At 30.7% G+C, this 7,016-nt stretch overlaps 1 pseudogene; it reads right to left on the bottom strand.

Annotated features, from left to right (window-relative positions):
- Nucleotides 1–6,348: 6,348 nt before the first annotated feature.
- Nucleotides 6,349–6,467, bottom strand: LOC120593353 (uncharacterized; annotated as a pseudogene).
- Between the last annotated feature and the right edge of the window lie 549 nt (nucleotides 6,468–7,016).

The following is a 7,016-nucleotide window of genomic DNA, read 5'->3' on the forward strand; positions in this document are numbered from 1 at the left end:
TATTGTACAATATGATCAATATATATATACATTGAGTATTTTAATGCCCAATTTCACAAATCAGTACTTTTGTTTATTATCTTGATAGAAATACAATGTATGATTTTTTAGGAACCTACTTGTTTAGAATTCTCTCCTCTAGAAATACCCACTTTATGCTGCCCCCTAAAACCTTCTTAGTTATCTATCTCCAACTCAGATTTATTCATCTCCCATATAAAGCCTTTATTTGACATAATTTCTTGTTTCGTTGAGTAATCATAAATCTTTGATTTTAAGGCACTATCATATCCTGTTTCACTGTATAGGTGCATGTGTGTATTACTCCTATGCCCTAATTCATTTTAAGCTTGGGAAATACTTCTTAATTTTTTAACACCTTGCATTTCATAGTTTGTCCATACATTAATTTCTTCCTTAATTTATCCATTTGTTCATCCCTTCTCTCACACAGAAACCATGGCTAAAAGCTTATAGTTGTTGAGTACATGCCAAAGACTGCAGAGCTTGAGCCCCTTGGCCACTTGCTGTGTTGTCTTGCTTCTCTGACATGGCCTTCTCAGTTGAAAATATTTTTATGTATGTTAAAACATATATGTAAATATAAAAATGTTACAGGATCACCTCGATGAGTCATCATAGATGCAAAGTAAATGTATATTTCTCTTGTCTTCATCCACAAATTATTTGTTAAAAGAAATCCCCAGGAATCTTATATTCAAAGTAAACTATTCTTTACTTTGGTAGGGATTCTCAATTGTACCATATGCTGTAGAGTATGTCCCTAGATTATTACTTAAAACTTTTTTAAAGGTAGCCATTGGGGAGGGAAAAGAACCTAGGGAACAACAAAACTGAAAAACTAATACAGCAAATATCAGCTACCTTGTTAATTGTGTTTTTGTTTGTTTGTTTGTTTTGTTTTGTTTTGTTTTGTTTTTAAAGAATAAGCCAGAAAGTAAGTTGGACTGCTGGTAAAATAGAATTTCCCTTCCGTGACTTGAAAGCAGACTATAGTCTTTACAGATGACAGTGTCAGACTGCATTTCTAATTGCTGCAAGGTATATAATTTTTTTGTGGCCTGAGGGAACCCTGAATTTTCTTCTCTTCTTTCTGTTTGCTGTGTTAGCAGGGTTGACATGGACCAGATTCACATCCAAAGTCAAGCTTTACTTGATCCAGGACCTCCAAAATCAAACCAGTCTGTCAAATGTACAGCATAGGATACATTTACTCTCCGGTTTTTAAAACTAGAATTAAAATGATTTTAAAATACAAGCAAGCTTTGGGTAGCCTAATGACTGCCAATATTATCGAGAGAATATATCGATTTAGTTCAATTTCTACTGCACATTTTGGTGATTTAATATTAACATATAGGAAAACCTCAAAATCTCATTCTATTAAGTTCTAAAATTAACTGTTCCCTTTACAGGTGTTTAAATCATGTTCGAAGAAAAAATTTTATATAATAGTAAAAGTTCATACTTTACTTTTTTATATTTTTTGGTAGGAAAATTTTAGAATCAAAAAAATTAAAAGCAAAGCCTCTATATGATTTCATTTAGAAGGAAGAGTTTAGAAAATAACTGTTTATTGCTTCTTCTCACATGAAAAATCCAATATACAAATCTCTACATTTTGTCCGTTTTTTCTATATAGCACCACTTTATGCATTTGAGCAGCCTTCAGACTTTAAAAAGTGACCCTTCTCCATTGTATGTTCATTCAGAGACATTTCTTTTGTTTAACATTAATTATACTATTTGAGTCCTTGTCTAATTTATAACCCAACATCATAGTTCAGTTTTTCTAAACTACATTATGTACAATAATCATTTCATGGTAGTCTTTGCTGTATTTAAAACCAATGTCCCCAGGTCCCCTTGTCACATTGTCACTGTAAAGTATGCTTGTGGTGTGATTCAAGTTTTAAAAGAATGAACCTATAACCACTTATCATCCAAGCTAAAATTGATAAATTATTTTGGTATTTTAAAAAATTGTTTCTTTCTTATGGTTTTGCATAGACAGAATGGATCAATATATAAACAACACTATTTCATTTGCATAGAATTTAAGTGTAGGTTTAGAATGCAAAACAGATGCCAACATATGTATGAGTCAAATTTATAACTTGGTATAGCCAAGTGAAAAACTTTATTTGCAGAAGAAAAGATACATGATTATGTAGTATGATTTTTGAAGTTATGGATTTATAACAAATTATCCCAAAACTCAATGGCAGAAAACAATTATTTATAAAGCTTATATAATCCTAAGGGTAAGGAATTCAGACAAGCACCAGTATAGTGTTGGAAATGTAAATTGTGACATTTTGGAAAAAAATTTTATAAAATTTATATGAAGGGTCCAATGATAGGTCATATATATTGATTCTGTAACCTTAATTCCAAGAATATATTTTAGGAATATACTTAGAAAGTAAGTGTAGATATTGACAAAGTGACAAAGTGTAAGAATATTTTTAGTACTATCTATACTAGCAAACCATTGTAAATGATAGCTAAATGTACAACACTAAGGGCTTGCTTAAGTAAACTGTGATGTAGTCATATTATTGGCTAATAGTAAATAAAATTATTTTGAAGAATATTCAGCATAAAAGAAATTAACAAATTAGCAAATACTAACTTTTACATATAATATGAACTAAAGAATACTGTAATTTTGAAGTATGGAAAATGTTATTGTCTAGAAAGAAATAAACAAAGTTCTTAATCTTTTGTGATATTAAATAGATTTTTATTTTCTTCTTTATACATTTTTATATTCACTAAACTATTTTATTATGGTAAAGTATATATGACATAACATTTACCATTTTAACCATTTTTAGTTTTACATTTCAGTGATGTTAAGTACAGTTATGTTTGATAGGATAAGGATCTCAAGGTCTGAGTAGTTCTTACTAAATGCTATTCTTGCTAAATGGTAAAACGTAGCACAGTATTTCACAGACACAGGTATAAACAAATGACTTTGACCCAACTGGATAAATTTAGTTAACTACAAAGAAGAAATCAACATGTTATTATCCAAATAATGTATATAAACAATGGCTAATCCTTCCTTTCCAAAGGCAGAGCTTTGGATATGAATCCTCTGTCTCCTTTACTTGATGCAAATAAATAAAATTGCCTAAGTACAACCCTGTCTTCCTTCTTGAATAGAACACCAAAAGCAGAAAGCCCTTTGTATATGGGAACACATTGTTACACAACCATCACTACCATTTACTAATTTTTTAAATGGCTAATTACCATTCCATAATAAATTACAATAAATATTATTTTCCAATTATTTCACTAAATCTAGATTCTGATCTTTTGTAACAATTGTATAAAAATTTTAGAAATAAACATTTTTTTCATGATCAAGATATTATCCTGAATAATGAATTGTTAGAGTACATATTTTTTAGAAAAATATACTTAGATATAAAAAACTGTGCTGACAAGATGATATTTGTTTGTTATTTTTGCCATATCCATTTAAATGGACTCAGCTGACTAAAATAATGTTTATTTGTCTACTATTAACTTTTTAAAAAATCTCTAATAGAATCTTAAAGTTGTATTTCAAATATTTCAAGATCATTTCAAAAAGCATTTTTTTAAGTAGTATTATAGAATTTATTAAAAAAGATTTTAGAATAATGTGTTTCTTTACAAAAACCCTAGGGAAGTTGCTATTAAAAAGGAATTGCTATGCAAAACAAACAAACAAACAAACAAACAAACAAATAAATAAATAAATCTGGTAACTAATCTCAGTTAATTTTATTTCATTTTTATTTTAAGTTAATTTTTAATTTTAATAGTCAAATAAATTGATATAAGTTAGAAAAAAGTTAGAAAAAAGTCAAATAGATCAAAAATGCCTGGATTACAAAAGAAGGATTTCTATCAATCCTATATAGTCCACCTTCTATTATCTAGTTTATCTTTCTAGAGGCAGACACTTTCAAAACTTTGACAGTTTCTTGTGGTCCATATTTCTAATTATTTTCATTCTATCACTCTATCACCATATTTAATAATTTCTCCATTTTTTTATTTGCTTGTATTTATTTGCACAAGATTATTTTTTTCTGGAAAAGAATTATGGAATGGAAAGAATATTTCCTCTGAACTTTAAAGTCATTATTGCACTGTTTCCTACCTTTCATGTTGCACTAGAAAAGACTAACTCCATTGCGATTCTCATTCTTTTGTGTATGAACTATTTCTCCCTCTAGGATTGTATAGGATCTTTCTCTTACAATAAGGCCCCTTGATGTAAATGTTTTATGTTTATGGCTGCAGGACTCGGTGCCCTTCAATTAGGAACAGATTCATGGCATTCAATTCTGAGAATTGTTTTCATAAATTTGTTGATACTTTCCAATTTTTTTCTTTTTTCTTTTTTTCTTTCTGCATTATCTATTAATTCTGGCTCTTTTTAGTTCAATTCCTAATTTTGTTAACTATTCTAAACTATTTGTTATTGTTTTTGTCATTCTTCCCTTATTTTCTAGAAGATATTATCAACTTTATCTTTTATCTTCCTCTTCATGTAATTCTTGTTTTTGAAATATTAGTAACAGATTTCTGCTTATTTTAAGGACTTCTTTTTTACAATGTTTTTAATATATTTTTTGTTTTGTTCTGTGTTTCTAACAGATGTGAAATGGTATCTCATTGTGGTTTTAATTTGCATTTTCCTAATAGCTAGTGATGCTGAGCATCTTTTCAAATATTTGTTGGCCATTTGTATGTCCTCTAGGGAGAAGTGTCTGTTCAGGTCCTCTGCCCATTTTTTGATTGGATCATTTTGTTCTTGTTGTTATTGAGTTGTATGAGTTCTTTGTATATTTTGGATATTAGGCCTTTATTGGAGGCATTGTTTGAAAACATATTTTTCAATTTAGATGGTTGTCTCTTTACCTTAATACGATTTATTTTGCTGAGCAGAAGCTTTTTAGTTTGATATAGTACCATTCATTTATTTTAGCTTTTACTTCCGTTGCTTTTGAGGTCAAATTCATTAAATCCTCTTTAAGTCCAAGGTCTGAGAGTTTAGTTTGAGTGTGTGGTAATAGACAACAGTCTAGTTTCATTCTTTCTCAGGTGGTTTTCCAGTTTTCCCAGCACCATTTATTGAAGAGGCTTTCTTTTCTCCAATGTATGTTTTGGACTTTTTTTTTTTTTGTCGAAATTTATTTGCCCATATAAATATGGGTTTACTTCTTCTCTCCCTCCTCTCTTATTTAGGTTTTACTCCTTCCAGTTTGAGGTTTCCTAAAATGTCTGGTAATTTGGGCTGTCATTTCAGATTTAAGACAGAGGCAGTAAGAGCTGGTCAGAAGTCATGAGGACAAGTAGAAATTTTTGGATGGGAGTTACTATATAGAACAAGCAGAACACTGGCCTTTTCCTGGAGGGGAACCCCAAACATCTCTGTCTCTGTTTATGTGTCTGTTTGTTTAACCATTCCATTTCTCCGGGGTGGAGTTTTCCACATTGTATGTGGGGGAGGGTTTTAAGTTTGCATAAGAAAAGGAGGCCACTCTTACCTCCCTTATTTTTAGCCCCACAGAGAATCTCTGCCTTTTCTTGTGACTGGGGCCTCTGTAGCTTGGTCTTTGCAGAGAACAATAACGTGGTCTCTAGCAAGAGTCAGGACAGGCCAGTCCCCACCTGAGAATAGGAGAAAGAAATTGAAGACAGATTTCAGACAATGATCTGGTCATAGCTGCTTCCTATGGGGCCTGCACCTCAGAATCAGGCTTTCAAATTATAATTTTTATTTCTCCCATTTTGCTAAGTCATTCATTATTCCTCCAATTCTGTCTTTCTCGAATTAGTATAAAAGTTTTGCTAGAATCTCTCCATTGTATTTATGAGTTAATAATTTTTTTGTTTTGTTTTGTTTTTGTTTTTTGTTTTGTATTCTTGTGCTGTCACTTTATTTGGGTTTTACTAGGAAGAGGAGATTGACACATGTTGTCAATATTCCATGTTTAACCAGAACTCTTTGTTCTTTAGAGTCAAGCAATATTATGATGTTAATTTAGTTAACCCCTCAAGAGAATAAAATGCCCAAGTATTAGTGTTTCAACTAATGAAGATGAACCTTAAATGAAGATAATGTATAAACTGAATATCTATATTTATAAGTGTTAAAGATGTTTTCTTCATATAAATTCAGAGTATAAAATATGTGGTCTCTTTTCATCAATTTCTTTTTTTCTTTATTTTTTTTAGGCAAGGCAACCTTTAGTTGACCTCACAGATTGCAAAGACCTTGTCAGTTTACAATCTCTTATTTTTTTTTATTTTTTACACCTATAGCACCTGGTCTTCCTAGGTGGTCTCCCATCCAAGTACTAACCAGGCCAGACCCTGCTTAGCTTCCGAGATCTGATGGGATCGGGCTTGTTCATGGTAGCATGGCCCTAGACCTTTTCAACAATTTCTGACTTCAAATATTATGTCAATTATCTAGATGTTAGATGGGTAGATAAAGATGACAGATGATAGATGATAGATAGATAGATAGATAGATAGATAGATAGATAGATAGATAGATGATGTGTTGTGTATCTTACCACTGCTGAGATTTTTAAAATGTGGCAGAGCTATTCTTAGCAGAGATGAATAAAAATGCAGAAAGGAGAAGAAATTCTTAGTAGTGCTGTCAGTTTCTTATTGGTAGATAATTATAGCCTAAAAATTAAGTTGTTAAGAAACTCACTTCTCTCTACTAGTTAAGCTGAAAATGGTAGGCTGTCATAGCATAGAAATAATAAATGGTGCCAAAGATGGGTTTAGAACTGTAAAGATTCCCTGAGTGGATTATGCAGAAGTTTTATTCCAAACCCGTAATATAGAGAACACTGGATATATAATTATATTTGCATTTGGCTCCTTTTTACTTGTGTGTTTTTTTGTTTTTTTTTGTTTTTTTTTGTTTTTTTTTGTCCTCTGCTTCAGACTGTTAAAGAGTTAGA

The sequence above is a fragment of the Pteropus medius genome, unplaced genomic scaffold (assembly GCF_902729225.1).
Source record: "Pteropus medius unplaced genomic scaffold, Ma_sr-lr_union100, whole genome shotgun sequence".
Taxonomy (NCBI): domain Eukaryota; kingdom Metazoa; phylum Chordata; class Mammalia; order Chiroptera; family Pteropodidae; genus Pteropus; species Pteropus medius.